The sequence below is a fragment of the Typopeltis vanoorti genome, chromosome 11, assembly GCF_054136105.1.
Source record: "Typopeltis vanoorti isolate ZY-2024b chromosome 11, IOZ_Tvanoo_1.0, whole genome shotgun sequence".
In the NCBI taxonomy this organism is placed as follows: Eukaryota; Metazoa; Arthropoda; class Arachnida; order Uropygi; family Thelyphonidae; genus Typopeltis; species Typopeltis vanoorti.
Window position 1 is genome coordinate 117,772,811 of NC_143559.1, and position 26,082 is coordinate 117,798,892.

At 37.0% G+C, this 26,082-nt stretch overlaps 1 protein-coding gene across 1 annotated transcript in view; it reads right to left on the reverse strand.

Annotated features, from left to right (window-relative positions):
• The window catches only part of LOC150101983 (uncharacterized), a 135,393-nt gene that overhangs the window by 108,993 nt on the left and 318 nt on the right, over positions 1-26,082 (reverse strand). The window lies entirely within an intron of this gene.

Genomic DNA, 26,082 nt, shown 5'->3' on the forward strand with positions numbered 1-26,082 from the left:
TTTTTTTTTTCAAATCGATTATCGCCAAAGAGAGTATCGATATCACACAAGTAGTTTGTATTCTTCAAAAATTACCTTAAAGTAATCTGAAATTGCACATGAAAATTGGGAAACTAAAAACGTTTAATCAGGTACATCCAGAACTAAATGGTCAGCGGACGAATGACAATGATTAACCTTTTTTTTTTTTTTTTAAATTAGGATATAGAATGTGTTTTACATATCCTTAGAGTGGGGTGCTCTTTACTGATTCGTCCACAATGGAAAACAATTCAACATGGCGGCGATATTCTGCCATGGTCTTCTATTATCTGTTAGCAGGATTTCATATTTCAGTGGGTTCCTGCTGATTAGGTAGAATTTTGCTGAGACTTTTCTTAATGTCAGCTCCCAACCTGTTTAGGGAATATTTCCTAAAGAGTTTACTTTTTTTTTTTCGTTATTTCATTAAAACATCCCTTGAACATGCAGCTAACTTCGTCTCTGGTCATCAAATCATCATCTGTATCGCAAAGAGCGATCGGGATTAACATTGAGTGGTTTCACCTCACTGAACTGTGACCAGCAAATCCACGTATGTTTAAAATCTCCAACTGAGGAATTTTTTTTTCTCTCTTTCGGAATCCACTTCCCTTTTAAAATAGGGATGTTTGTCCCCGGTCGTGAATTTCAGCCAAAGCTAATAAATGTAGTATAGAATAGGTTTGTCGCCCTTGGAAGGTAATCCTCACACCCTGTAAGGTCTAATGGAGCGATGCCCTGTTCCTATTTGAGTTGTTGACACTTCGTGTGGCTGACAGACAGGATCTATTTCAGCCTTTCAGTTGTTTCCTATTTCTTCGCGTGAGGGCTCATGCTCTGGTAAATCACAGTCGCACGCGTTTTATAGAACTACTACAGTTTCATTTAAAGTTCGTCGACTTCAGCTATTGTCCATCTACCTCTCAAGAGGTCAGCGTCCGTCAATGATCATGATCCCACCTACATCATCTCTCTCTCGCCTCTCTTTTCGCTTAGATTATGCTGAAAAACGAGGAAATATGTAATCATGGGGTTGAATGAAAATGCGATAAGTGTAAGGCGTTATATATATAAGAGAGTGGAATTTGTAGATTTTTTTTTTATTCCTTGCTTTTTTTTCCTAGCCTTCCTAAGTCATTAAGTTGTTTTTCACGGTGAATGAACTATCTGACACTTCGTAAATAATTCATGAGTAGCCAAATGCTCATGACCAGCAACAAAGCAAAAGAAATATAAATCAAGAGAAGAATATTATCGGTAATATTGCTTTCTGGAGAATCAACAGCACCAGCTGACATTCTCTTGTCAGCTGGTGCATCTTATAAAGATAATAAGTAATAACTATATCAGTGTAAAGTTCTGAAAAGAAATATTCGAAAGATGCAACTCAGAAAGAAAGAATCACATTTCGCACTGAAAAAAAGAAACACACACATACACACACAATAAAGACATATTTCCTATTAATTAAATTCTTTACTCTAAATTTCATTGGAAGAATCCGGGTTCAAATGTCGTCTGTAACGCACAAAAATTTTGTATTTCAACCTAAAAATGAGTTAGCCGATCTCATAAGAAGCTGGTAGAATTCATTCCAGAAACTCGGATTTTTTTATCCTCTCAAACAGGCAATTAGGCCCGAAAAATACACGCAATTAACATAATACCCTATTCCACAGCTTTAGTTGTTTCGGTTGTACCCTACCTAATCCAAATTTTAAATATAACTTAATTCACTGCTTCTGTAGTTGTTTATGGAGACCATTTTCACGTGTTCTTCATTCTGATCACATATAAACGATAAACAAGCAAAAAACTTATTTACGTAACTGCACTAATGTTGGGCAAATTAGTAAAAATACTTCCTTCTTTCATTCAATAAGATCTTCCTTTGTCTGTTCATTATTTACAAGTCTGTATTTACAAGTGAATCGAGTTCCGTCAAAGCCGCGAAAAAAACTTCATAAAATTCTTTGCGTCTTTTTTCAAGTTTGAGGCCTTAATATCAATGCGACTAAGTCAAGCTTTTGGTAGAGACAATAAAGTAAACGTTGAAAACATGCAGTTTTAAGATTATGTATAAAACGATTACCGCCGTACCTCTAAATGATTACTTGATAGAAAGAGACACCCCTTACAACTCACTCGGCTGAACAAAGAAACTGGGCCTTAATATTGCATCATTCAGTTGCAGAGCTACATTGCAAGAATCTAAGCATGTTCCCTCTCAACATTAATGGATCAGGAATGGGGACTCGTCTGCCACCTGTATTTGAATATTTAGATTTAATCAAGATGAACATCAAAGTTCTACCGACTAGAGGTCGTACAGTTCGAGAAAGAAGCAATGACAAGAACTGAAGAGTACAGATGTCAGAGTACAGAAGCGTGACTCATGTTGTGCAAAGTTGCTACCGCACGCATGGAGTACATAACAGAAGACAAAATGCAATAGTGAAGGTTATAGAGAATAGATTAAGAACAAAGACAGGATAACAGCAGTAGAACCTCACTATCGGACTGAGGAAACCTGGGTGTTGGGCGACTGCTTTCTATGTTTCATTGAGAAAAGTTGCCTACTATGTTCTTAGCAAAATCCTCCGGAACCAACCCGGTAGAGATGTAAAGTATCAGCACAGATAAATTGGTGATGATGGTAGGTGATTGCGTCACGTTCTTAGCAGGTTTAAAAGAGAATCCCCCAGTGTGTGTGTGTGTGTGTGTGTGTGTGTGTGTGTGTGTGTGTGTGTGTGTGTGTGTGTGTGTGTGTGTGTGTGTGTGTGTGTGTGTGTGTGCTAAGTGTGAAACCCTCACACAGTTTCTATTGGAAGGTCTTAAGAGGTCCTAAAAGGTTCCATGTTTGGTCTCTATACTAATGCTTCATGAAGAGGACACTTTTCGATGCGTAAACATTACATCACATTCAGGTAATAGCCCAGGTGCGTTCAAGATACACCTTTGAGCCCTTGGAAAAGATGTACAGATGGCGCATCGAGTCAAATTCTTAGCGTTCTGGTAGTTTTAAACTGCTCAGAAGGCGAGGCAGGGTGAGATCTGAGACAATAGCACCTAGAGGCTGTGATTGGTTATTGTGTCAACCAATCCAACTGAACGTTGTCATTTGTCACGAGTTGCTGTTTTCGTTTTCTGAGTTTCATCTGTTTTGCGTGCATGAAATGTAAACTGACGTGGTAGCAAGTTTTTACATATAATATAGACAAGTTTTTAATATATAATTTTCGATAATTTTATAATTTTTCTGCCCATATTTACAATGGCAGACAGTATTGTAGCTGAAGGAGGTAAGCCTCGTCCTCCTCTTCAAAAATTTGCACCTTTGAGTAATTCAAATATACCAACTAAATATAGCACTCTTCTTCTTTGTTATTTTTCTAATATACAGTATCTTAAAACAAACACATTGGCCTCCACTGGCAGATTTTGTTACAATTAATTGATAAATTAAAATATTCAGTTATCCTACAATTAATTGCATTAGGCCAATTAAGATGAGCACTAATGTGCTATATACGCTTAAAACTTTCGTACATCGATAAAAATGTAATCATACGGTCAACGTGAATTTTGTAGCATAAGTGATGCACGTGACGATATTGATATACATATATATTTAAATTTTTCTAAAAAAGTTTTCTAGTCAGTGACTACAGAAACTTCTTCTAGGGGACTTTTCTCCCCTAGAATTTATAATCCCGAAATTCCGAAAAGCCGACCTAAAATCTACACTATTCAGACAATATTACCATTTATGGTTTAGGATACGAGATGGCGACATCTGCCTGCCATACTCTCTTCACGAAGTCTTGAAATAACCGGTAACTATGAAATCAAGGATTGAAGACACCACACACACACACACACACACACACACACACACACACAGTGCTGTATTATCGACGCAAAATATTATTCTGGTGGTCTAACAGGTTTAGATTATGTGAACAGCTATTCTATTTAACGATTGCCACAAGAATCGACTCTGATTCGTTCAACCTTGTGGAAAATAATTAGAATGATTTAGGGTTGGCACCGCTTAAGTCTGGTGCATTAATGGTCTTGATGATCAAGACTTGGATATTTGTGAGGCGAGTTTAATGGTGTACTACTTTTCTTCTTAGCAGAAACGTTTCTTTCTCAGACGAAGATGGATAAGTGAGATATTATAGAGAATCAGGTCAGAAATAATTCCTATTGGTGGAAGGAAACCCCATTACTTTGAGAAAACTAAACATTGTTTCGTCGCTTAATTTTGTGGGTAGAAATTTCACTGGTCCGATATGGCATTCGTTATATCGTATCGATGATTCTGACATGGCAAGTTCATGGAACCCAGACCCAGAAAAATGCAATAATTCACTCTGAAGTGATTATAAAAAACTATTCACTACCCGATACAAAGTAATGAACAGCACAAGGACTGCTTCATTACGTCTTGAAAGAAAATGTGTAAGTGAGGCTAATGTGTGGAGAGCTGTGGGGAACACAAATTTCATCTTGAGCTTAAATACATTTAGAATATTATTATAATTAGTTATTATTACTATCTGAGATTTCCAGGGAGTCAAGAGGCATCAAGGGAAGCCGTAAGTCACCTATACTAGATGCACTCATCACTTAAAGCCAAATTATTCCACTCAGTAGAACCTCCGTAGCTCGGTCGATATAGACGAAGCCCTTTAGTCGGAAAGACCTGGGTTCGATTCCAGTCAGCGCCGTGAGGAACATTTATCTGATCTCTTTCGACCAAAGGTGAGTTAGCCGGTCTCGTAGAGGGTTCTTTCTCCCTGAAACTCTGATTTTTGTCCCTAGAACAGACAAATCGGCCTCGTGAACAAACACGGACCTACAGTCATAAATACTCAACACCCCCATGAGGTAGCTCAACTCGCTTCGATAGGGACTAGGGAGAAAACTTCATAAGAATAAATAAAACAAAATTCCACTCACTCATTCATTCACTGTTCTATTGGAGAAAAATCCAGCTCTGACCTCTTTCTCTCAACCGCACACAAAGTTAAGTTCCACAGATACCCCTTATCCTTTCCTCATCTTCTGCATAACGAAATATTTCGTCAGTTGATAACCTATAACACCCTTTCAGAAGTTTATAGATACCCATCACTCCCATCACCCCCATATCACCCCCCCTTTTCTTGTTTACCCCTGTCTGCAGTCAACATACTCTCAATCTGTCTTTGTAATCTACATTTTTCAATCCCGACATCATCTTTGTAACTCTTCTTTGCGACCTTTCTACAGCTTTTTATCTCCTTGGAATCCAGGAGATCAAATCTGCGCACAGCGGTCCAGGCGTAGTCGTATCATGGGGTTGTAAAGAAGCAAAACGACTTCCTTATCTGTCAAGGTTCGCGTCAAACATTGCAATTATCCTCTGAGTTGTATTTGCAATTTTTGCTATGTGACCTTGAAATTCCTATCCTCTGATAACTTGAAGATGCCGTTGAAAATTTCCTCACTTCGAAGTATATAATTGTACACTCGCTAACATTGAAATGCCTGTCATTTACACATGCCCACAGTTTCAGTTCATTCAAATCATTCTTCAAATAGTGCATTCCCGATTACCCTGCCTATCTTTGCAAATAACTGAACATTTCCTGTTAGGTACTTCCCAATATCACTCATGAATACATTAAAAAACAATTATCCAAGGACTGATCCCTGGGAACACCAGTGCCCCCCCCCCCCTTAAATCTGGCAGACTCATGCTCCCCATATATTATCTGATACCAGTCTCTCAGCCACCCACACTTATCCGAGTCAGTAGTTTATATTTCCATTTATACAGTTTATGTAAAATGGTTTTATATCGCTGGTGATCATGTTTTAAGAATGTGAGGAAGTAATTATATCTCCAATCATTGTTCTTCAAGGTCGAATGACAACTACAATCTATATAAACAGTCTGTCTTCTTAGCCAAGTATGTTAATTGTTCCACCCACAGGGCAATGGTCAATTTCTGATGATAATACTACTATTCATAAAATTTGAAAGAATCATCTGGTGGATGAAGTTACTGTAGAGAAATCAGTGCAGGTACATATGCTTGTTTTATGGATTCAATGGTATGTTGTATAGCAATTACAATCTCAGTAGATGACTAGTTGGGTGGTTTTTAAGATTATACCAAAGCAAATAAGTTATGGTGTGAATATATACTATGTTATAGGAACTCCGTGTGTGTGTGTGTGTGTGTGTGTGTGTGTGTGTGTGTGTGTGTGTGTGTGTGTGTGTGTGTGTGTGTGTGTGTGTGTGTGTGTGTGTGTGTGTGTGTGTGTGTGTGTTCAGGTAAGTTTTATGGAACGAAAATTAACCTGAGACAGTCGAATGGAGTTGAAGGTTTACAAGTGATTTTTAGTTGAAAAGAATTAGTAAAGATTCTTTTCATCTAAAAGAGATTTGCATCCAAGTAATTCCAAAGAGAATCTGTCGGACTATTGTAATAGTAAATGAAGTTATGTCCTAATATAAACGTTCGTCTTCTAATATTTTGTTAGCAATGTGAGATTTTGACTTTTTTGATAGAGAGTTAAGCATAGATGACCTTCGACAATTTATGTTTTCAGTTTTTAATCTTAAAAACAGATGGCGCTTCCTCATTTTATGTTTCTAGTCTTAAACATAGAACTGAATGTTTATCATACTTAAACGCAAACATAACAGAATGTGACCTCGCTCGATATTTATATATAAGTTGATGCCGTATCAGATACCAACTACTATGACTAGATATTCATGAGCAGCACTAGAAGAAAGGACGACAACACATAATCTAGTGTCTTACTTTTTTTTTCCACCCCCCCCATTATTTCCCTTGAGAATTCAAACCGGAAAGGGTCCATTAAGCAGTATAATTGATGATCAGCGTTGACCCAGAACTAGTGATTCTGTTTTGTGATTCCTCGTGTGATGACGTTAACCTCTCCACCCCTTTCGTAAAGTCACTGACCTGCTGTGGGTTGCATGGTGGTGGTGCATGCAACTTGCCGTTCTAGTTGGCTCGGTGTAGCGTGTCCTGATGATAGCAAAACACGATTCCTCTGTCTGGGCCTCCGGGTGCGCAGATGGAAAGTGTTGCAATTTACTAAACGCCAGCCACTAGGTGGCCTTTTAGAAACAGGCTACAATGGAAAGGGAAGTGAATGTGAACCGGTTTACATAGTGGGCGAAGTTTAGGATTAATAACGGAAAGAAATTTGATAAATCTGTTCAAGTTTTGAAAATGTACTTCGCTTTTAGTCCGAATTCCGTTGTTTAGTTTGTTACTTTCTTTTTCTTTGTCTGTTTGTTTGGGGAACGACACCGAGTAATGATATTTATATCTGTAATCAGGGCATGGCTTTTATCTTATTTACTGTTTCTCAGAATATAATTACGAAACATTTCCCCGACACCATTACGAAATTCATAGAGGAAAAATACCATCCAGTATGGTATTACGTAAATTCTCTACTCTGATGAGAATCGAGCGTCTCAAATACTATAGAACTCCATCATCTGAAATAATAAGTACCGGACAGCTCGCACTGCATCTTTTCACTTAAGATACATATGAGTATAATACACTGCGAGGCCACAGGCAAGTGAGTTTGCTCATCTTACCAAAATCGTTCAAACCAAAATTCGACCTCCTATAACTGAAGTTCTAAGTTGAATATTACTGGTATTCCACTTTCGTTCAACAGAGATGTTCCAATGGATACAGCTTGCCAAATTTGAAAGGTTACATTCAAATCCATCTCCTCCTTCTTCGCATATAATTTTACGAATTGCATCGTTCAAGTGATTTCGATCAAATTTATGATATATGTTTTGTTAAATGTTTAAGGTCCTCTGATAGAACCAAAGTGTATTGACAGTTACCCGCACCCTCTCCTGTCATAAACACATCATATCAATCGTGGCCTCTAAACAACTTGGGATTCTCTACTGCTCAAGATTCTAGATTTCACCCACCCAGCTACTAATTCTATATAAATCCTCCTTAAAAAAGTTCATCCTTAGAATAGTGCCTAAAACCTCTTCTAAAATTCTAGATGCTGTCCAGATGAGAACAATTCGGCTCGTAGATATTCCTCATCCCTCACAGAATTAAATAATCTTTATCTCACAGATGCCATGTTTCAGCTTTGTGTCTGTTCTACAGGTACTTCAGTGCAGCAGTGGGTATTGAAGCACCTGTTCTTACTTCAGTACTGCTCCACTGAACTCAACGGTCATCTCTCCACTTTCTGCTTAACATGTTAAAACAAACAGTAGAAGCTGCTCAGCATCGGTATAATGCAAAAACACACTGAACTTGCTTCTCCTCTTTGATTCCATCCACCACTGTCTTCCGGAATAGTTTTCCTCATTTAAAAATTTTCATTTTATTTATTTATTTTTTTTAAGTAAGCCAGCTCACTAGAAAGCAGGAGTTTGATGATGCCATTTAGAAGTAGCAGTTTACTGACAATGTTTAACTTGAGAATGTAAATTCTCCTCTGAAATTCAAGCGAAACTACAACACCAACAAAAATAAACACCCTTAATAAAAACAATGCCATTAAAGTAGTCTCTTTTAAAACTTCTTTAGCAAGTATACTGTAAAATGATCGGGAAATGCTTCTATAATCTTTTGAGGTTACAGAAAAATTTCTCTCTGTCACTTTTGAGGTTCTTTTTATGTAAAAAGAACACGTTATTACCACTTTTAATAACATAAAACATAATGGTTTAAGAATAGGAGTATTTAAATCAGAAATGCAAACTATTTCGGACTAATAGACGCGATACAAGACTAGTAGCTAATGTTCTCAGCTTGCAACCAACATCTCAACAACACAAAGTGGATTTAATTCATACTTTTCTCACTAGAGGTCTCTTCATGTTCTCTCAGATAATGCTACTAGAATTATGAGTATGTGTATACTTTCCATTTTTGCCTCACTCATTCCGACTCCAAAGTACAAAATAATGCTTGGCATGAGTCGGTGCTGTTGCTTTTTTTTTTTTTTTTTTTTTTTTTAATATTTTGCTTTGGTTCAATGTAGGAATCCAATTAGTTGTTCCCGTCATGGATGTCAACTAATGAGCCATCCACACAAGGTCACCACTTCCTTTATCACTGCAGGATGTTAAGTGTGCCGATCCAGGTGAAATAGTTACCTAACATTTGTGTACGTGTACCCCAGTAGGGGAAGAAGATTTTACGAACAACAAACATACCGAAAGCATTCATAAAATATTCAATTATTTTAGGTATTTCACGCTTAGTTGAGAGTAATGCAAGAGGAATGTGTGTCCTAAATAATTTTATTATAGATGGAGTGCAATTTAAGCTTGCTTTTAAGAGCCGACTTTTCATTATTTATTTTCTTGGAGAGAGGAAATTAACACCGTAAAGTAATTAGTGTCAATGGACCAACATATTCTTATTTACCTCCTTACCTTATTTTTTTATTGTTTTTTTATATGGTACATCAGTTTTTAGCTGAGCGTTAAGCCTAATGGTGGATTATCACATAATGTGTTCGTCTGCTCCCGGATCTACGTTAGTAGAAATATTCTGTGACATAGGGGGCGCTGAACTTGCATGCATTTCCAAACGATCGTACATCGCAAAATCCAAAACCGTATCAACAAATTCGTTGGCTGATTTTTACTTTATAATACACTTTAAGTTAATAATTCGTGTTTACTAAAACTTTAGCAAAAATCTCGTATAAATTCTTTTTAAAAAATGACAACTAACAGATAGTGAAATCCTAAGTTCGCGATTCTTCATTATTATTATTATGACATACAAAAAAGTTTATAAATTTTCGTATACTCTAAAAATAACCCAGCAAAACAGTTTTTCCCTAGACTAATATGATTATATATATGTTACTGTGTTGTTTCCTCGTAATACCCATAATTCCTGCACGAGATGAGGTGCATCACGCATTTCCTGTAGACAAACTTCTATTACTAGCATCAGACTCCGACGGAAATAGTCTTAAAAAAAAGCGATTCAAGGATAGAGCAATAGTTAATTTTTTTTTATCTTATTATCAAGAAGAGGAAGTAGCTCAATATTTGCCTATCATACAGTAAATATAGGAAACTTACCCATGCATGATTTTTCTATTGTTCTACTGTTCTGTTATATAATAGCTGGTTGCTGCCTAGTTTACTGCTTTTGTTTTAAGGTTAGAAAAGGGGCCGACGAAGAATACCTTACACCATAAAAGTTGTATCTGAAAATGTGTGGATGCTGAATTCACCTTAAGATAAAAATTAAACTACTAAAGTAAGATAAGGAAATCTGGGCAGTCTTTAATATTAAACGTGATTTGGGGAATATTTATGTAATTAAATCTATTACATATCGTACAGTATTTTAAATCAATAATTTAATCGAGCCTCCGTAACTCAGTTCGGTTTCGACGATGTCCTTTGATTCGGAAGACCCGAATCCGAATCCCATTTAGGATGTGAAGAACTTTTATTGGGGTTTCTCATCTCAAAGTGAGTTCGCCAGTCTCATACAGAAGCAGAAGGTTTTTTTCCCTTCCCGGAAACTAGGGTTTTGCATCCCGCAAACCGACCAGAAGAATACACGCAATATACAGACATAGAAGATTACGGAATACGGACTAACCATTCTGTTGGACTTTCTAGTTACATCACAAGCATAAGCTAAAATAGGATTTTGTTATAAGTAAATGTATTATCTTCTGGAAACTGAGGTGGAGATTCTTGAGGGCTGGAGATTCCTTCATTAGGACTTATGAATATTATTATCTATTGTAATATATCCAAAGTATTCAGATTTATGCCTTTTAACGTCTGGAATCACTTCTCGATTTGCTTTTATTCCATGGAGGTTTCAGCTGCTCATTGGATCAGTATACACAATCTGGTCAAAAATAATATCTCGGCGTCTGCTCATCCTAACTCTTTCTCTCTAATATGAAAGGCATTAATATGAAGTTGGTCCCCCCTCTTTCCTGCTATAACAGCCTTCAATCTTTTGGGAATTCTTTCCTCTCACTTTTAATGCTTTGCTGCGATAATTCCCTTCCATTCATCCCACTGGTGTTTGATGGTGCAGAAATGGTTTGATGAGATGAATTTCGAAGAACATGACTGGCCTGCACCAGACATCAGGGATCTACACAGACCTCACTTTGTAGATGATGGCATTGTCGCATAAGGGCATTCAACGAAATGTTTCCATAAAGCTGGAAGCAAAGAATCTCCTAGAATATCATTATAAGCGGCAGCTCTGTTTCCCCCTTGATTGGATTTAGGGTGGCCCCAGCCAGAACCATATAAACAGCCCCAGACCATGATGCCTCTTTACCAAGTTCTCCAGAGTCTCCCAAACAACAAACTTATCCGTCAGCCTGCCAGATGGTGAAGTGTCATTCATTACTCCAGAGAACGCCTTTTCCACTGCTCCATAGAGTCAACGGCGAAGAACTTTAAACCGCTCCAATCGAGGCTTGGCATTGACCTTGCTGATGTTAAACTTGTCAAGCTTCAACCCATCCTTGGTACCATTAGTGGATTTTCAAGTAGGAAAAGCTGAAGACAGCTTCCGACATACAGTTGTGGTGCTGGTATTGTGGAAATCAGAAGCCAGTGATTTTACTGAGGACAGACTTTTTTTTTAGCACCACGCACTGTCAACACTTGGTGGTCTCTCACTATAATTTTATGTGGTTGACCAGCTCGTAACTGTGCTTCCATTGCACTTAAACGTTTCCAATTCACAATAACAGCACCTACTGCTGATCGGCAAAGCTGCAGCTGAGTTGTTGTAAAGGTAACATTCTATGATAGTACCGTACTGAAAAGTTCAGTGCGTCGAAACGCACTGAACTTTTCAGTATGGTCCATTTACTGTTAATGCTTGTCTATGAAGATCGCAAGATCGTGTGCTTTCTTTTATACTTTCATAAGCCATGGTTGTGATGTATATATCCATATCTATCGCTAGGAAGGTGTTTCCGGATACTTTTGATCAGTTAGTGTACTTCTCAATAGCCATATTGTGAAGGCTGAAATTAGTGTTATTCGACATTAACTGCCAATTTCACACCCTTCACCTTTCATTTTTATACATAGTTTTATCTCAGCAAGTTTCTTTTATTCATAGTCTGTTGGCAATCGGCATGATACATGACCGAAAGTAACACAGATGCCACTTCTGATTTGTGACATACTATTCCTTTAAGAAAAATTTTAACTATGATCATTTTGATAACTAATAGTCCAATAATAATATTATAATCAATTCCATACAGGAAATAACAATAAAATATTAATAACTTTCATCCGCTTGTAATATATACTAAGATGAAAAGTTAATACTGTATTTCAATATTCTTCCTGAAATAACTGAAATTTCCTGTTTTGTTCAGTACCTATATTTTAGTTCTTCATAAAGAATGCTACAAAAGAAAGCAATTATTTGGGATGGGAGGGGGGGATTGGAATAAATTAATACAAAAATAAATTGAAATAAAGTAATACAATTTTGTGTAATGAATAATATACTAAAAGAATTTTAAAAATTATCTTTAATAATTTTAAATTTCAGGGTATACTTAAAATATAATAATACACCTTTTATGTTTTTGTATACAAAAATATAGTCTTAAATCAAGTTGGTTCTTGGAGTAATGACGAATGTTCTAAAATTATGATTATGAGATTATGTGATGTGAAATATATGCTAGCAAAGCTAGTTTAATAATCATAACTTGCATTGATACTTAGTTTCGGAACTTCCAACTGTTTTAATTCATTAGTGTCTATAAATTATTATATAAATTATTATAAATTATATAAATTATTATATAAATTATTATAAATTATTATTTAATATATCTCAAATCCAGTAGAATTAAAATGTAGGCTTACATCCTTTTATTATTTGCTTACAAATCTTATGTAGTTTTTAATCACATGATCTGGGTTTTTAAATTACACACCATTTATTTTTCCTTTATATAGGATTGTCCCACAAGACTACTGTACTGTTGCTTCGTTCTATTTGGCGCAATACAGACAATAGTTCTATTTCCTGTTTTGCCCGCTACCCTATATTTTATTTCAGTGTCCTTCATAAAGAATGCTACCAAAGAAAGCAATAAAATATAAAGAAACGGTTTCATACGCTTCTATAACTATTAAATGACTCATAAAATTTCGGAAGAATATCTGTTGAATAGAAATGAGGAAATATATACAGTAATATGCGACAATTTAAAATAGTATACTGGCTTTCTTTCTTTTCTTACGTTGTTTCTACTGTATCTTTTATCTGAAATTGTATGACGTCAAATTACTCTTCTTTATAAGAAAGATTGCACGAGTAGCTTATTCTTATTACATAATCAACTGCATATTCATAGCAAGTTACTTCACACACGCTGTTGAAAGTTATATTATTATGAAAACCACTTCCTTCAACGATTTTGAAATCTGTCTGAGAATTCGTTTCATTATTATAATTAGTCATTTATTTTTCGTATTTTTGACTCTGCAAAGCGGACAACTGTTTGAATTAACTTTCACAAGTATATCATAAACGCACACACTCCATATATTGTAGATAAATATCGCACGACAGTATTACAGGGCTATCAGCAATTCACTGAACAATGGAAAGAGTATTTGAATCATGGAATACAATCAGAAGGATCGCATTTTGAATGAGATTTACTGAAATTAACATGGGTAAGCTATAATTTACTTGGAAAAAAAAAGAAAGAAAAAACTCAATCTTCGAATAACGAGAAGACAATCATACAAAACCAGAGATTTAGGAAGAGGAATCACTGCACGTACACGTGTAGATTAAGAATGCAATATTTGCAGAAATGAAGACAAAGAAACAAATGGAAAAAAGTCGATTAAGACAGGCGCGTCATGTCTGGAGAAAGAACCATTAAAATAGCAAATTTCTTAACGATGGAAGACATCTTAAGTGCATGGGAGTAGAGTTAGTAAGAGGAAATGTGGATGACCTCATTGGCAGGAAATAAGCTGTCAAAAGAAGACAAACATTATCTCTATAACATGAAATATCTGACAAAATGAATGCGTTAGCAAAAGAAATAATTTCTTTCACTCCCTGTCAAAGAAAGTGAAACCGTTATTATAGAAAATAAACAGATTTTTACTTTAATTGACGAGCTTTCATTTCATGATATGGTTGTGACAGTTCTTTGCTAGATGGTGGTACCCTTAGTACAAGGTGTATGGCAGCTTTGACGTGACCCAAATAGCATTTCCTGCTTCGCTATTCTAATTCAAGTCTTTTCAGTCTCTTATGATGCCGACAGCATACCTCAGTTCACGTCTACAAGGAGGGTCAAGGATCTATTCGTTCAACTGCCTCATTGAAACCAATATCATCAAAGACAATTTACCGTGACGTTCCGCCCATTGTTCAGGTCAAGTGTTGGGGTCAAATAGGAGCAATACGAAACATATTCATTTTTCTTTTTAATTAAATAAGCTGATTCTAGCGAACAGATTAAAAAAAAAAAAATCAGGACAGCGACCAATATGAAAGGGAGTATTAAGAATACTCGCGAACTGTTTTTAATGAAACAGAATTATAAATAGCTTTTTCAATTTTTTATACGGTAATGTCTTGGTTCATTTGAGTTTCGACGTCTTGCGTTGTAATGAGAAGCAAAAACAGAATTCACTGCTAACAATAAATTACAATATTTTCATACAACAGCGAATTTGACACATCTAATAGATGTAATAAGTAAAAAAACTTCCTTTATTTTTAAAAATTTTTTATTATAACATTAAAAAAGAGGGCAGCATAAACACAAAACTAGTGAGATATTTGGCCTTGTTTACGTGAAATCAATGCATCAATGTCTGGTTTGATGAATGTGGTTGCAATTCGTAGTGAGCCGTGAAGGTTCTCGTCAGAAATTTTTGATATGACTTTACTCTTCGTATGCTTCATCCTTGAAAATAGTTGTTCACAAATGTACATACTACCAAAAAGCGACGACATGAATAAAGCGTGATTGTGAAGCGAAGGATATTTTTCTCTCTGAAGATAGGTCTTATAAAAATCTAGCAAAGATATGTGATCAAATGTTTCTTTGAGTTGAATATCTGATTGCAACTCTACGCATTCCATTTGAAAATTCGGAGGTAATGTATTTATGTTGACTGAAAATGGAGTCGCAAATATACAAATCAAATGCACTGACTATGTCAAGGAAAACAGCCCCAGTGCATTGATGCCAATTGTATCCAATTGAGATGTATTTGACTAGTCTATGTATCTGTTGTGTGGTACTATGGAATTGATGGAACCCAAACTGCTCTTTAGGAAGAATGTTTAACTTGTGTACGGAGGCTTTGAGTCTGGTAAGAATAAAGTTTACTGCAATTTTACCCAAATTTGAGATGAGACTGATTGGGCAATAATTTAGAGGCAGGTACGGGTATTTTCCGGTCTTATGGATTGGAATTATATCCGCTACCTTCCAACAAGAAGGGAAATGTTTGAAAAGACGATGGAATTAATTATGTTGGTCAGATGTACAATAGCTATACGCGGCACATCTTAATCACCTTGTTGGTGATGCTGTCAGGTCCAGGAGCCTTTTTGTTTTTTTAATTTCTTGATTATATTATATATTTCTGCTGGTAATGTGGGTGCAATTTGATTGGAGCAGGTTACAGAAGATTTTAATGAGCATCTGACATGTCGATGGATCTTGTAGATGTGATTGAAGTCTAGATGTTCATATGATGGTTTACATTGCTTGGCTAAGTTTTCTGCTATTGCTTAGGCTTTATCTGCATCGGTATAGATGAGGCCCAGATCTGTTTGGAGATGGGGAAGAGATTTGTTTTTGTTTTTGATCTTTCTGAGTAGATTCCAAATGGAGTGATTGTCAGGAGAGATAGAAGTCAATCTTTCTTCCCAAAGTTGACTTCTATGTCTTTAAGGGCATCTCTCACTGCAGAATTGAGCCTATTCAAGATTCATGTTTGTCTTGTGGTGCAAGGGTCTTATGAAACCTTTTTGTAGCCTTATTTTTCTCCTTGATCAAATTCATGATATCTTCTGGCAAGTGGTTTGGCCTGAGGGCAGTTGTGGAAGTAGTGACTGATGTAAAGGCTGTGTTAATTTGTTGAGTCAGGTCTTTAACAGCTGTTTCAATTTCTTCTTTGGATTTAATAAGTGGTACAGGACCAATATATTTCGGGAGTACTTTGGTCAACCTTTCCCATGATATGAATGAGTGCGGGGGGGGAGACAGTTTTCTTGATTTTCCAACTATAGTAGTATTGGATTATGATCAGATGAAAGATCATTTAGTGTCATTAAACTGTACTGGAGTCTCACATTCTGCAGTATGACTATGTCCAAGACATCAGCAGTGCCATACGTATTATGATGGGTAGGTTCAGTGGGACCTACCACAATCGCGTTGTTGAATCCTCTATAGTTAGAAATATGTGGCCATTCCTGTTGGTAGTTTGACTGTTCCAAGCTGAATGTTTGGCGTTTAAGTCACTGGCAATGATGACAGACTCTCTGATGCCCAAGATGGCGTCCAAATCCGAGGACAGTAATGATTTTAATGGAGGATTGTATGTTGCATAGATTTTTAGTCTACCAGCCGAGTTCGTGAGAACCACTAAACCTGTAACCTCAAGATTAGTGGTAGGTGGGATATTTACAGATTGATGACTAATGTAATTCTTGATGAAAATGGCAGTGCCACCGCCTCTGTGGGTCAGCCTGTCAGTTCTGTACAGATGATATCCCTGCTATTTGGGTTGTCCGATGATCTCATATGTGTTTCACTTATCAAAACTACATCCAGTTGATGTCTTTGGGTGAACTCTTGGAGCTCCAAGACCTTATTTCTGAGGCGTTCGCGTTCCACGCGATAATCTGCAGAGAGTCTGGATTTAGTTTATTACTGTTCATGAATGAGAGCTGCGAGGATGCTTTGTGTATCCTTTTTGAATATTTTAGTAGCGGATGATGTAGGACTGGATCTGCTGAAGTCTAGTAGCATATTTGCCAGAGAAGAGGTGATGATAGCTGTCAGATTTGTGTGTGGTACTGGCTGATCCTGTTCATGAGTTATCTGTTTAGAACGGACTACATCCGCATATGTCATTGTCTTTCGTTGTTGAGTTGTTATTTTAAAGGTCTCTGACTGCTTCAGATGGGCTTCTGACAATTTGTGCTAATCATTGAGAGGGGCTATGGATCTACTGCGGGAGGAAGAGTGTCTCTCTCTCTCCGATCTTCTATATTTTTGATTTTGAATGCATCCTCTATAGTTGGCTGTGTGTGTGTGGGTCACCGCAGTTGGCACATTTAGCTGGTGTGGTTTTTGGCTTTGTACAGATATTGGTTGGGTGGCTGTAGATCCACATTTTAGACATTTAAACTCAGCCTTACACATTTTCTGAGATTGGCCAAATTTTTGACATTTCTGGCACTGCCCTGTTGAAGCCCTTTCCTTAAGGGTTCTGGGCTGATTTCAAAATGTAGTTTTGAATGACGTCAGGTCATAAATTTGTTTGTAAGCTTCGATGGATCTGAACTAATACTAGTGGCATCGGAGTCATGTCTTTATTGGTCCTTCTGCTGACCTTGACGGGTGGCAGGTCCTGATGGCGTAGATCAGCAGCAACTTCTGTGGACACATCTTCAGACGCCCCTCTGAGCACCACCTTCAGATTTTTCTCTGAACCGAGCGAGAAAGTGTGATACTGAATGTCTCTGGCATTCATTTCTCCTGTCGGATTTCGGTAGTCCATCACCGTGGTGGGCTGTATCTTGATGCCGTCTGTGACATTTTTGGCAGTTATATAAGAGATATTTAGATTGGACATGGTGGCCCTAAGAGATATCCATCTTTGTTTTTCGCGGAGTATGATCGGAGGTACCTTCTCTCTAGTGGAGGTAGAGGGATCGGAAACTGGGCCATCTTCTTCCATTCCATGCGCTCTTTTTGGTGGTTCAGAGGCCGTGGTTTTTCGCTTCTTACGCGCTCGGATCTCTGTGAAATCTGAGATCACCAAGTCCAGCTTTTCTTTTGTTGGAGCTTTGTCGTCATCCTCTTCGTCGTCATCCTCTTCGTCGTCCCACGACATAGAGTAAAAATTGATTTCAAATTTTTTTAGAATCTTTTTAAGTATATTTATGGCTAGCCCTCTGTTTAGTGACTTAACCAGGGCGTCAGGTTCAATTTCGCACATTTAGAGAAAATGAGGCGTAAAAAGCACTGTTTAAACTTAAGTCCGCGTAAACGTCTACCCGCAGAAAGAATCCCGCAGCCGCAAAGGACTGCCAGCAAAACCGAGCGTTGCAAAACGCTCGAAGTAGCAGCAATGATTTAAATTAAATCAAACCATGATTTAATGGGGGCTGTGTGATTCAGAACCCGCCTTGTTCCTTCTTTCCACCAAGTGTAAACCGGCAGTCGAAATCGCCTACTAGAGGCGGAAGACTACTGACGGGCAGAGGGCAGGGAACGGGAGAGGGCCTGGGAAATTTGCATTAAAGCCAGAACCTTACCTTGCGCTGAACGAATCCAATCGGCAAAATCCTTCCAGTCAAATCCGTCGCATAACCATCGCGAAAACTACGTGAAAGACCACAATTCACAATTCAATAAAATTATTCCAGAAATCCATTCACATAATCAATTCAAATTCTCAGTAGCATTGACACCAAAACGCGATATCCCTGATTTTTTTTTTTTAAATAGTCCTTATAAGGACTGGCTTAAAGGGGCGAAGCAAGAATGCTTTTCATCTTCCTGTTATCTGTAGAGGACAGTGTATGGATAGGATGTTATTGAGCAATTAAATCTCGGATCATGGCAGGAGGGTAACAGCAATAGCCGAGCCTCAGTTAGATCTTCATTGACTACAGCATAGCCATCCATTACCCTCCAAGGGTATTGGATTGAGTGAATCAATCACCGCATTTCACGGTCGATTGATTCTTCTAGATGATCTATAAATTTATTATCTTTTGAAATGTACTCTGAAATGGTGTATGAGATGATGATGTATATCAGTCCATCAAAATTAATATTTCATAGTTCTTTTTATTAAAAATTTTCATTTATATTTTATGTTCTATTCTATTGTTTATGTATTCTACGATGAATTAAGATTCTAATACAGAGGAAGATCAAGATCTATATGGATCTTGATCTTCCTCAGGATCTTTTTCTTGACATTTTTGCTTAAAAAGATGATTTCAACCCCACTTTTTCTGTTTTGTTAATCTTTTATACTGTTTAAGTAACCATACCCCCTTATGTTAATTATGTGTCAACATTCCAGACTATTAATAATGTCATTTTCTTCACAGATGTCTTCATTTCAATATGATTCTTCTATTGATACCCGAAAGTAAAAACCCAAATTCTTCTCCGATCTTTCATATCTATGATCTTCAGTTTTTAAGAAACGTTTTTTCCGCTCCAGTCAATATGTTAAAATTGGCTTGAACAGTATTCAAATCAATTGTATTGTCGCTACTAGTGCTAGTTCATCGCTTTCCATATGAATTTATTCAGTTGATCCCACCATACCAACTTTGCTTATTATATTGACTATTCCTATATTTAGTTTGCATCTTCAGTAAGAGTTATTTTATTCCTTAAAATAATTTTTGCCTACTGGCTACTAGGAATATACACTACTTGGAAAGAAGTCAATGGACGCTCCCATTGACAAGGTGCAGCGTTCCATGCGTCACGTGTTTGCAGCCGGTATAAATTGGAGGAATATAATACTTTAACTTAGTACAACATTGTTCGGGTGAAAGGGCTGCGAGGAGGGAACTGACAGAGTTTGAAACAGGCATTGTGATAGCATGCCATGTTGCAAGCCTATCTGCTCGGCAAATTGTTGACAAATTGAGTCAACTGCAAGTTCACTCCCTGTGACCCATACGGTGTTACGAAGGATAATATGTAAAAACCTCCATTCGTCGGCCGACATGCTGAATGCGGAGTTCCCGGCATTGACTGGAACAAGAAACTGCACAAAAACATTCAGAACCGATGTCACAACATGGGTTTCTATGGTAGGACCAAAATACGCAAGCCCCACATTACCCGAATCAGCATGCAGTGTCGTCTTCAGTGATGTAAAAACATGAATAGTAGGATGTGAAAGCTTGGAAAGCTGTGTTACGGAGCGAAGAATCAAGCTAAATCATCTACTGAGTAGATGGGGCGGATTACCGGTGAACATCTTTTACCAGAGTGCGTAACCCCAACTATGAAATTCAGACGTGATGGCGGTGTGATAGTATGGTCCTGTATTTCCTGGTTTGGCCTTGGACCTCTCTGGTATCACGAGCATTGAATTCCGAGAGGTATCTAAATGTTCAGATACCCTATTTCAGCAAGACAATGTACCATGCATAAGGCTTCTTCCGTAACTGCGTGGTTTTCGGACATGAACGTCGCCACATTTGACTGGCTTCCACAGAGCCCTGATCTCAACCCTAGTGAACATCTGCGAGATGAACTGAAGTGTTGGGTGAGGTTAACGGAAATCTGCCCAACAACAGACCAGTACTTCATGACATGCCTGCAGGAAGAAAAAAAAAATCCAAAATTCTTATTGATCACTAGATCAATAGGAATTTTGGACAATCGTACGCTTGTGTAAGTATGCCCCTGTAGGATTACTGTAGTCATTGCAGCGAAAAGAGGTCCTACATCTTATTAAGGTGGGCGCAATGGCTAATTGTTCCTAACACTATGGAGTCCGTTGATTTCTTTCCAAGCAGTGTACTCGACAAGTAGTTTATTCAGAAAATTCCATGCGAATTTTATGCAGTTCAATACATTAATCCAAAATTGCTGGATTAATAAGTTTTGAAATGTTTAAAACCAGCTTAAAATCCAAAGGAAATCGTGATGAGATATGCAGCAAGAAACAATATCTTTTCAAACACAAGTTAGCATGGGGCTGAAAATGCGAACAGCACTTTATGTATTCAACGGCTGAGGCAAGGAATTGAACCAAAGAAGCATCCTCACTGTAGTAATTTTTATGTATTTCCCTTAGGTGCTTAAGTATCTCCAATCGAATTTAAAAAAAAAAGAAATATGCAGAAATCAAAAAGCATCATATAAAAGCACCAAAGTTATCTTATTATTGACCCTAATTCTATGAAATTATTATTATTATTAGAGACCTCCAGGTAGACGGGGACTCAAAGAGGAAAGTTATACATCGCTCACTAGTTATCATACATTCTCTTAAAACTTATTCTCACTAGATTTACCGACCATCTTCCCTCACTGCTCTGTGAGCGCAAAATCTAGCTCTCATTTCCTTCTTAATGGCACACAAACTCAGCTTCCACAGATACGCCTTTCTCCTCTCCTAAGCTTCCATATAATAATAAAAAAAAATTCATCAACCTGTTTCTTATAATTCTCTTTCAGAAGTTTATAGCCGTTTATCATATTACCCTCCTTTCTCCTGTTTGCCACTGTCCACATACTATTAATCTCTTCTCATAATCTGAATTCCATAATTCCTATATTATCTTTATAACTTCTTTGCAAAATCTCTCCACAGCTTCATCGCCAAAGAACACAGGAGATTAGATCAGCACGTAATAGTCCCCGTGCGATAGAAGAAGTCTTTGTAGAGAAGCAAAATGATTTCTTTATCCTTACAAGTCGATGTTCGTTTCAGCATCCCAATATTCCTCTGAGTTGGAGTTGTGTTCGCAATATTTGCTGTGCCATCTTTGAGTTTTAACATTTTATACACAAAATTTTAAGATCCCTAACCTCTCCAAACATAACTTCACCGACATAACATGCCGTTGGAAATCTCATCATGCCAAAGTGCATTACTGTACACTTATTAACATTGAATTGACAGCCATTATTATTTTCCTATAGTTCCAGCCTATTCGAGCCGTTCTGTAAATGTTGTATATCAGTAGGATCGTTGATTGCCCTGTCTATCTTTGTAACATCAGCAAACAATTGACAATCACCTGCCGGTTCCTCTCTAATATTATTAACGCCAAAAGATTGATTCATTGAGAACACCATTATTTTTAAATCTGACAGAATAAGACTCCCCATTTGCCTCTTTCTCATATCTGTTCGTCAGCCACCCTCTTACCAAGTCAACAGTTTATATTCCAATCCTATATCCTTTAATTTATGCAACAGCCTTTCATGTGGTGTCCTATCAGATGCCTTGATATTGTCCTACATCATAATGTATTCTTTACGAACTCAGCCATAACATCTGAGAAAATTGCTCAGATTTATGACATCCGAAAGAATAGAAACTTGTCTATACTGAACGTTTCGGGAACATCTCTCAGTAAATGTATCTATTTGCTCCAAAAACCGTGCATGACTCGTGCTGCGCAGAGAACTGTGTCCCGCATATTAAAACGACTGTTCTAACACAGACTTTTCCAGATAGGCTGATTAAGCATTCTGGAGGAATACTCAGCTGGTTGGCTATGACATCTCCATTGGATTTGTGATTTATGTATACCTAATTTAGCATATAAAATATTTCATCGTCATGAAATAGATTTCTAGATTTCTATAAAAGAATTGCGATATTAAGTAAAGAAGTGAGTTTAATGTCCTCTATTTTGACATGGTTTGATACCCTATTCCGTAAAAAGTAAGCCCACACATAAGAACGACATTTCAAACACGTGACCCCATTCCCCATTCTTTACCATCGATAGAAAACATCACAGGCATAATTCCATTGTCTTGGATTTAAGCCTGACAATTTCCGTTTACCTTCAGCGTAATTCCATCGAATTGCTGTTTCATTTCGATGGTCGAATTAATTTTTCACCTCCGGGTAACAAACTTTCGACTTAAAAATAAAAATTTTTAGTGTTATAATAAAATAATTTCCTTTGTTTACAGCAGGTTTATGTCGTCGAGAACAAATAGGCGACTATCCTTAGCTCAGCAGTAAAGTACTCTTTCGTACTTATAGTAATTGGTATGCAGTATACTGGAAAACATTTTAATGTTCTGGTATCTATGAATAATCGAAACATTAATTACAAAAAAATAAAACAGTAATTGAAAGAGATAACTCGAAAAATTTATAAACAAAAATATCAAAATATGAACCAAATAGTCAATCAAACAAATGACGTATTCCGTCTAAAATTACAATCATCACGAAGTCAACAAATCGTGATTTAAAAATTCAAAACTAATTAACAATCAACTTCTATGTGTCTGAATATATATATACTGTATATATATATATATTTTTTTTTTTTTTTGACTAGATGGGCGAAGCAAGAATGCTTTTTCATATTCCCCATCACTTGTTGAGGACAATATAAGGATAGGGTGTTATTGAGCTATTAAAGCTCTGATCATGGCAGGCGGGTAACAGCAATAGCCGAGCCTCAGTTAGAACTTCATTGGCTACAGCAATGCCATCCATCACCCTCCATGGGTACTCAATTCAGTCGCCTCGTACGACATGCATGGGCTACAGTGAGATTTTTAAGTAAAGCCACCTCTAAAAATTAAGGCGATCCCCCGGACCACTCCCTACGAGTAGCCGAAAGACCGTCCAACTCAGCGTTGATTCCACTCAGTGACGCCCCCACCCCCCCCGCCACCACTGAGCAGAACTCATATTTCAGGGAAAAGCGTCCACCAACGAGGCCCCTTACTGGCCACGCCGGAGGAAACCTCTCCCAGAGACTCAAAATGCTCTTTCAGAGTACCCCCTAAATATAAGCCCCCCCCTCACCGGGAGCAAAATTCCGGAAGAAACCTAAGAGAGCGAAACACTCGAAACTCAGCGTCTCGCTCTCTTACGACATGCATGGGCTACAGCGGCGCTATTCTTAGCCCGGCCACCACACGGGGTATTTTTGAATAAACAGTTATACTTTGTGTGGGGAAATAGTTATGAATGATATTACATTATGTGATTTTTTAGCTGCGTACTTTCCTTAAAACAGACGGATAATAGAAACACACAGAATCTTTTATAATATGTTTATGTTTCAGAATCAAAAAATTAGCAAACAAAAAGGTAATATTCGTGCCCTCTATCGGCGTACAAAAAATGAGAAATCTAAATTCCAGTTGCGAGAGTTAAATGTGAAAAGATTGTACCTTTTCTATGACAAATAAAATATTGCCTTACATATGTGCGTTTTAATACGGTAGGTTTTTAATTTTTATTCTCCGATGATCGATATTAACTGTAATAAAGTCCTTGAAAGGAATACTAGCTCTAAAATAACTTAGTAATTTATTCAAAAATATAAATTAGCATAAATATTTTATTGTTCTCTGTTTCAATCTCAAGAGTTTCTTTATTTTCTCTTACACCAAAATTAAGAATAGATATAGTTAGCTCAAAGGGAAACATGATCGGTTGAACGTGGACAGTTACTTTTTCAGTCGACCTACATCGCCTAGCAGTTTCTGGGTAAAGGGAAGACAGCTAATCCTTTAAATGTAAGAAAAAAGTAGCTCGGTCACTGTAGTTGATAACATAACTGAGGGAGAAGATAAGTAGGTCGGATTCTTGTGCTATACTAGAGCCAACTTGTAATAAAAGATGCAGTAAAATTATTATCTGACATGTTCAGGATTCAATGGCGATTCGCGTGTATTGCAGCTGCCGCAATCCCTCTAAACAAAGGTTACGTATAATGAAATAATCGATTAAAAAAAATAATAATAACATGTACCAACTCACCTTCACAAACTTTTCTTACAAGGCTCTCTACATAAAATACTTTTATATTTTCAATAATAACGATTATGAATGAAATATGTTAAAAAACTGGAGAACTCAGCTTGGGTATGCTAAAAAGTTATATGCAAACATACATGCAAAATGTTATATGCATTTAGCCGGCCTGGTTGTCCGAGTATTAGGGTATCTGCTCTCCAACTACTAGGCTGCGGGCTTACATCCCGCCGTAGGCATTGATATTTGTGATTGTCTCTAAGTGGGAGACAAATTTCATCTCCAGGAGTGACACTACTCCGCAGTCTCTACAGATCTTACCAAAATTATTTCAATAATAATAATTATTTTTATAAAATTTGTGTTGAGAGGGATTTTAGCACAAAGTATTCCACGCTTACACAGTCAGTTTGAACAGGCACAAACCACCTCCCGGCGTATATTAAACTAAATCATAGACTAATGACGACAAGAAAAAAAACTTTGATATTTCTTACATATATATTAGTAAATTGTTAAAGAATATAAATGTATTCATACTAATAAGTTAACACAGGAGCCTTTACATGATAATTCCACCTTAATTTAATGATCGCCACATAATCACATTTACCTCACTCTACAATTAAAGAAAACCATCAGATGAGAGTCCAATTATCTAACCACCAGACAGTCCTTACATAAGGACTGGCTTAAAGGGGCGAAGCAACAATGCTTTTCATCTTCCCCGTTATCTGTAGAGGACAGTGTAGGGATAAGGTGTTATTGAGCTATTAAAGCTCTGATCATGGCAGGAGGGTAACAGCAATAGCCGAGCCTCAGTTAGAACTTCATTAGCTACAGCATTGTCATCTATTACCCTCCAAGGGTATTGGATTGAATGAATCAATCACCGCATCTCACGGATAGATTTCTCAAGCATATAAAATCAACTAATATAAACTACTTTTAGGTGTATGTATAAAATTGCGCTAGTTTTTTAAAAACGCAAACTTTTTAGTTAATTTTTATAAATTATTTCTATAATATTCAGTTTATATAATATAATATTTATAAAATCAAAAATGCCAAATACACAAACCATAATTACGTTTGCTTTAAGATAATAAATATCTTTTCAGACAGTTGACGTTATTTATAAATAATGCATCATCTCTATTATTTAAATTGAAAGCAATGTATCGATGAAATATCTCAAGGAACTTACCTGTTTTAAAGCTTAGAAAGAAGAACTGGACTAGATCTCCATTATGAGAAAATTA